Consider the following 7,230-nt stretch of genomic DNA (forward strand, 5'->3'; position numbering starts at 1 on the left):
CTGTCCAGTTTTTCCAGCACCATTTGCTAAAGAGGCATTTTTTGCTCCACTTCACATTTCCTGCTCCCTTATCAAAGATTAAATGAACATATATTTGAAGGTGTGTGTCAGTATATTCAATCCTGTTCCATTGGTAGGCGGCTCTGCCTTTGTTCCAGTACCATGCTGTTTTAACTATTATCGCTTTGTAGTAGAGTTTGAGGTTGGGGAAGGTGATGACTCCCATCGTCGTTTTCCCAAGAAATGCTTTAGCTATTCGAGGGCATTTGTTGTTACATATGAATTTCAGGAGCGCTTGATCAATTTCTTTGACGAATGTTATGTGTAACTTTATAGGGATCACATTGAATTTGTACAATGCTTTGGGGAGTATTGCCATTTTGACAATGCTAATTCTCCCAATATATGAGCAGGAGGTGTTTTTATTTCCTCGTTTCCTCTTATTTCCTGTTGTATAGGTCCTTTCCCTCCTTAGTTAAGCTGATGCAGAGATATTTGATTTTCTGGGGCATGATTGTGAATGGGATTGCTTTCTTCATGTCACTTACTTCTCTCTCATTATTTGCATATAGAAAAGCCATATACTTTTGGGTAATGATTTTATAGCCTGCAACTTTACTATGTAAGTCTATTGTTTCTAGGAGTTTTTTGGTAGAGGTTTTAGAATTCTCTAAATATATTATCACTTCTTCTGTGAATAGTGAGAGCCTAATTTCTACATTTCCTACATGAATGCCTTTAATATTTTTTTATCTGACTGCTATTGCAAGTACTTCCAGTACAATATTCACAGAAGTGCCCAAATGAATATTTTTCTTTTGGGGTTTAACCCAGCAATGCTCAGAATTTACTCCTGGTTCATGCACTCTGGAATTACTCCTGGCAGTACTCGAGGGACCATATGAGATGCTGGGAATCGAACCAAGGTTGGCTGCGTGCAAGGCAAACGCCCTATCCCCTGTGCTATTGCTCCAGCCCCAAAAATGAATTTTTACTTAACACTTTCTATCTGTAAATTTCTATGCTAAGAACAGTGGTATAAACGGTGATATCTGAGTAATTTAAAAATAAACTATGAATGTTTTAATTATAGCTTGATCTATAGTACAGTAGGTAGAGCATTTGCCTTGCACACGGCCTACCCAGGTTAGATTCCCAGCATCCTGTATGGTCCCCCCAAGCACCGTGAGGAGTAATTCCTGAGTGCAGAGCCAGGAATAACCCCTTTGCATCCGTAGGTGTGACCCAAAAACGCAAAAAAAAAAAAGATGATGACTTACCTTTAGATATTTTGAAGTCAAGTAGAAACAGCCAGAAAGTTCCCCAGAAAAGAGTTCACCTGGGTCGAAAACATCATCTCCTCTAGCATGAGAGCAAACAGAAAATAAGGTTTCCATTTTATGCCAAGTTAAAGCAAGCCACACATGATCTTGGAAACTTTTTCCAAGGGAAACATGGCTATAGGAAGGATAAGGTGACAACTGAGTCTTAGAGGTCAAATATAGAAGAGAAACGAGGGTCAAAACGTAAGAGGTACATTGGCGACCAGGAATATTTAGAAAAGCATTTTTTAAAAAAGAAAATGCAATGAGACATCAATTAAGAACTTTTTCAATGTTTAAGAACAGGGATATAACTCAGTGAAAGAGCATTTGCCTTCCATTGTATGATGATCTGGGATTGATCCTTAGCATTGCAAACAGCATTATTTTTTAATTTTTAATTTCCTTCTTTCTTTCTTGCTTGGTTGCTTGCTTTTTTGTTTTTTAGGTCGCACCTGGCTATGTATAGGGGTATTTTTAATTTTTAGAAAAAACTCATAAATTTACCTTTTTACCTGTCGTTTAAAAGGAAATCTAAAATATTTTAGAGTAAATATATGTGAAGAAGAATAAAATTCACAGGAACTATTTAGCGTTCTTAATGATACAGCAGTCAGAATTTTGAGGTTAATTGTATGGGTATTGCATAAATAATTTTTCCCCATTATGTGGGCTCTCTTTTATCATGGTCACCATTTTTTCTGAGTTGCAGAAACTTCTTAGTTTAATGTAGTCTCATTTGTTTATCTTCACTTCCTCTTCCTTCGTCATTGGTGTTTCATTCTAGAAGTTTCCCTTAGCTTTAATGTCATGCAGGGATCTTCCCACATTTTTCTCCATATATCTTAAGAATTCAGGTATGATATTGAGGTCTTTAATACATTTGATCTGACTTTGTGCCTGGAACTACAAAGAGGTCTGAGTTCATTTTTTTTGCATGTTGCTGTCCAGTTTTCCCAGCACCAGTTGCTGAAGAGACTTCCTAGCTCAACTTCATATTTCTTGAGCCTTTATGAAGGTAAGGTAAAGGTAAAGGCCCTCCCATTGTTCGTCGATTTGCTCGAGCGGGCCCAGTAACGTCTCCATTGGAGACTTTGTTGTTACTGTATTTGGCATATGGAATACATCATGGGGAGCTTGCCAGACTGTGCCATGCGGGCGAGATACTCTCGGTAGCTTGCCAGGCTCTCCGAGAGGGGCAGAGGAATCGAACTCGGGTCGGCCATGTTGGCTGCAATTTGCTTGAGTGGGCCCAGTAACATCTCTATCATGAGATTTGTTGTTACTGTGTTTGGTATATCGAATACATCTAATGGGCTGTTGCTATAGCACAGCGAGTAGGTCGTTTGCCTTGCACGCAGCCAACATGTCCGATGCGAGTTCGATTTCTCAGCCCCTCTCGGAGAGCCCGGCAAGCTTAGAGAGTATCTAGCCCTCACGGCAGAGCCTGCCAAGCTACCTGTGATGTATTTGAGCCTTTATGAAAGATTAGGTAATAATAATCTGAGGGCCAGCGTCAGGATATTTAACTATTTTCCATTGATCTGAGGCCTGTCTTTATCTGAATGTCATGGTATTTTGATTACTACAACTTTGTAGTTGGGTTTGAAGTTGGGGAAGGTTTTCCCTTCTTCTTTTTACCAAAGATTGCTTTAGCTCTTCATGGGAATTTATTGTTGTGTATGAGTTTCAAGAGTGTTTAATCTATTTATTTGAAAAATGTTATGGGTATCCTTATAGAATGTGCATTAAATCTTTATAGAGCTTTGGGGTGTATTGCCATTTTGACAGTGTTAAAACTCTCAATCCATGAGCATGGGATGTGATTCCATTTCCTCATATACTCTCTTATTTCGTAAAGTAGAGCTTTGTAGGTTTTTTTTTTTTTTTTGGTATAGATCCTTAACATTTTTAGTTCATTCTAATATACTCGATTTTCTGAGGTATTATTGTGAATGGGATTGTTTTTTATCTAACTCTTTTTTCTCTTTCATTATTAATATATGGGAAAGCCATGGAGTACCAGATATTGATTTTGTAATATGCTACTTTACTAAACAAATCTATTGTTCCCAGGAGCTTTTTTGTAGATTCTTTGGGATTTTCTAAGTATAGTAACATGTCATCCTCCAAATAGTAAAAGCTTGAGTTCTTCCTTTTTTATCTGGATGCCCTTGATATCTTTATTTTTACCGAAATCATATGGCAAATACTTCAAGTACTATGTTGAATAGGACTGGTGAGAGTGGGTAACTTGTTTTGTTCATGATTGTATTTTGGAATTCTAGTTCATTGATTTCTGCTCCAAGCCTTCAGTTTTTCCCCGTTGAGAATAATGCTTGCTGTGGGTTTGTGATAATTTGCTTAGACTATATTGAGGAAAGTACTTTCAACTCCCATTTTGTTGAGAGTTTTTCATCATGAATGGGTGCTGGATCTCATCAAATGCTTTATCTACATCTATTGATATGATTATATGACTTTTATCTTTATTTTATTGAGATGGTGTATTCTGTTGATTGACTAGAGAATGTTAAGCCATCCTTGCTTCCCCAAGATAAACCTACTTGGTCATAGTGTGTTATCTTTTGTTGAGTTTCTGAATTCTCTTTGCTGGTATTTTCTTGAGAATCTGTGTATCTGTATTCATCAAGGAAATAAGTCTGTAATTTTCTTTTTTTGTGGTGTCTCTGTCTGATTTGAGTATTAGGGTGATCTTTGCCTCATAGAAACTATTTGGGAGTATGTATGATTCTTCAATTTCCTGGAAAATCTTGAAAAATGTTGGCAGCATTTCCTCTTGAAAAGTTTGAAATATTTCACTATTGAATCCATCCATCTGGGCCAGGGATTCTGTTTGGGGGGATACTTTTGACCATCATTTCAATTTCCTTGGAAGTGATAGGTTCAAGTATTCCAAATCTTCTTGGTTCAGCCTTGGGAGGTAATTGGAATCCAAAAATTTATCAATTTATTCAAGATTCTCTCATTTCCTGCTGTAAAGATTCTCAATATAATCTCTGATGATCCTATGGATTTCTGTAGTTTCTATTAGGATATGCCTTATTGCATTTCTGATTCTATTTGTTAGAATTCTTTCTCTTTGTTTCTTTGAGAGGCTTCTCGTGGTTTATTGATCTTATTTATTTTCTCAAAGAACCAGCTTTTGCTCTTATTGGTCTTTTGGATTGTATTTTGGGATTCTAGCTCATTGATATCTGGTAAAAGTTTTATTATTTCCTTCCTCCAGCCTAGTTTGGACTACTTTTGTTGGTCATTTTCCAAAATCTTGATCTCTAATTTATTCAGCAGGCACTTTCTTTCTTCCTGATGAATTCTGGCAGAGCTATACTCTTTCCTCTTAACACTGATTTTGCTGTGTCCCACATGTTCTGGTAGCTCGTGTCCTCATTCTCATTTGTTTCTGGAAACTTTTTATTTCCCCTTTGATTTCTTCTCTAAGCCAACGGTTGTTCATTACTTTCCTTAAAAAAATATTTCCTTGCTGAGCTTTAGTCTGTTTGATCTATTGAGAAGTGACAAAGTAGTGTTGAAATCTCCAACTAGTATTTTGTTGCTCTCAATGTTTTTCTTTAAGTCTATTAGAAGTTATTTTTAAGTATTTTGCTGGTCTGTCATTAGGAGCACCTACAGTGAGGAGGGTGAGTTCTTTCTGATGTACAGATCCCATGATCATGAAGAAATGACCTTCACTGTCTCTTATAACCTATAGCCTGAAATCCATATGGTCTGATACTAGTATGTCCACTCCAGCTTTGTGGAGGTGTTCTTTTCTTTCTTGAAGAATTGTTTTCCAGCCTTTGACTTTGAGCCCATGGTAGCTTTGATTGTTCAGAAGTGTTTCTTTAGGCAGCAGAATGTTGGGTCAGTTTTCTAATTCATCTTCCCATTCTGTGCCTCTGAATTGGCACATTTAGTCCACTGACATTGAGGAGATTGTTGTGATGGGGATTTGTGCTATCTTCATGTAGAATTTTTGTACTTGTGTGGATTGTCTTAGCTTAAAGTCGCCCTGTTAATTCTTCTTGCAACAAAAATATGGATCACTTTACAAGTTTGCATGTCATCTCTGTGCAAGGACCATGCTAATCTCTGTATCATTTCAATTTTAGTATATATGTTACCAAACATAGTATGAGTTAATTTTTCCATATTTTTCTCTTCTTATTACTTTGAGTGCTGTCCTTACTCACTCCTTTGGCAGACAGTGATTCCAAAACAAGAAAGGAATTTAAAGCAGCTTGAATAGATAGATTTAGAACTTTAATGTCCCAGAAAGAAAAATATGGTTTTTACCATATTATCTTTTACCATACCCAAGGCATCAGTTTTACAAAATAATTCTTTTGGAAGATGGTATATGAGTCTTCTTTAATGCCCTTCCCTGAAACCTTCATTAAGACCATTAAACTAGAGCCTTTTGCTGTTCTCACCTCAGTCCCGTGTACATCTCCAGGAAAAGGTGGATGGACTTGTCTCAATTTGACCACCTTGAATGTAAGTAGGATTTTTCTCCTGAAGGAAGAGGTGAGGAGAATATTGATGATTTCATTCCATCTTATTACAAGTACAACTTGAATGGAAGGTGAGACTCATGAGGCTCCTGTAAAGGACAAAACAAGGGTCTCAGTGAAGTTTAATGGCCAACGCACATTAACTACACAGATGACTCAAAGTAGCCTGTGTGCATCTTTGTGTATAGTGAGTTTCATATCTACAGAGAGTGATTCTCAGTCATGACACACAGGCAAACAGCCCTGTATTTAAAAATCTAGTTCTCTAAGCAGAGTGGGGTCTCTGAGGTGATTGAACAAGTGTATAGTAATTTATTACTAAGCACATAAGTACTTTTCGATCTAAAATTAATTCCAAATATGTCTAAAACGACAGGCTCCTGACCCCGCACCTGGCTTTCCTCACCGGGGCCCCTTGGACTGGGAGGGGTGAATTTCCCTCACTGCCCTGAGTAGAGCCCAAGCAGCTAAAGACCTCTGCAACCAGCCATAGGTACGCTTAAGACCACTCTGCCCAAGCTTGAAGGAGACTCATGCATGAAGGAAGTGAAAGCAGAACCTGTGTAAACACACAGAGAATAAAAGGCTGGCGGTCAGGCCCTTTCCCCACTCCAGGGAGGTCGATGGCGATGGTCAGCAGAAGGAAGGAAACGGGGGTCAGGCTGGTTGGTCATGGAGCAGCAGGTTATTACATGGAAGAGATGTATGTCATAGAGGCCTCAGGAATCCTCAAGCATTTGTGGGCACTGAGATCCAGGAAGATCCCCTTATATAGATCATAGAACCTCTAAAAGGGGCATTACAGTGATGTCATCAAAAGGAGTTACAGAAAGAACATTGAGGCAGCAAACCATACATTGTTTCTTTACATCCATATTGTTTCCTTACTTCAGCAGGCCAGTAGTAATACTGGCCTCAGGAAAGAAGATACAAAGCCAAACTAAAACCTTCCACAAGCACTTTCACAAGCTGCAACCACCTTGATTTGCATCCCAAAGACCAGCCTGGCTAGATCTGGGAATCTACATCCCAAAGATCAGTCCTGGCTAGCACCTGATATCTGCAGATCTAAGACCAGCTAGGTTTCTGAAAGAAAAGGAAAACTGTCTCAGTATACTGAAATCATTTACTGAAGGCAGTTTGAAGGGGAGAAAGCAGTTTCATCCAAGCTAGTCAGGACACACAGGAAAACAGCTTATAGGAGGTCTTTCTCCTCTCCTTGTCCAACCAACATATAAGCATATATAATATTAATCATTTTGTATGGACACAGTAAGAAATACTTTGAGCTTGTAGAATTGCTCTCCTAGGGCCATCTCGATCTCAGACTGCAGTGCAAGATATCTTTCCTATTCCTAGCAGCAGGGCCCTAG

The 7,230-nt window shown here is 38.3% G+C and overlaps 1 pseudogene; it reads right to left on the bottom strand.

Annotated features, from left to right (window-relative positions):
- Nucleotides 1-5,375: 5,375 nt before the first annotated feature.
- Nucleotides 5,376-5,474, bottom strand: LOC130022979 (uncharacterized; annotated as a pseudogene).
- Nucleotides 5,475-7,230: the final 1,756 nt, after the last annotated feature.

This window comes from Sorex fumeus, unplaced genomic scaffold (assembly GCF_029834395.1).
Source record: "Sorex fumeus unplaced genomic scaffold, SorFum_2.1 ptg000021l, whole genome shotgun sequence".
Taxonomy (NCBI): Eukaryota; Metazoa; Chordata; class Mammalia; order Eulipotyphla; family Soricidae; genus Sorex; species Sorex fumeus.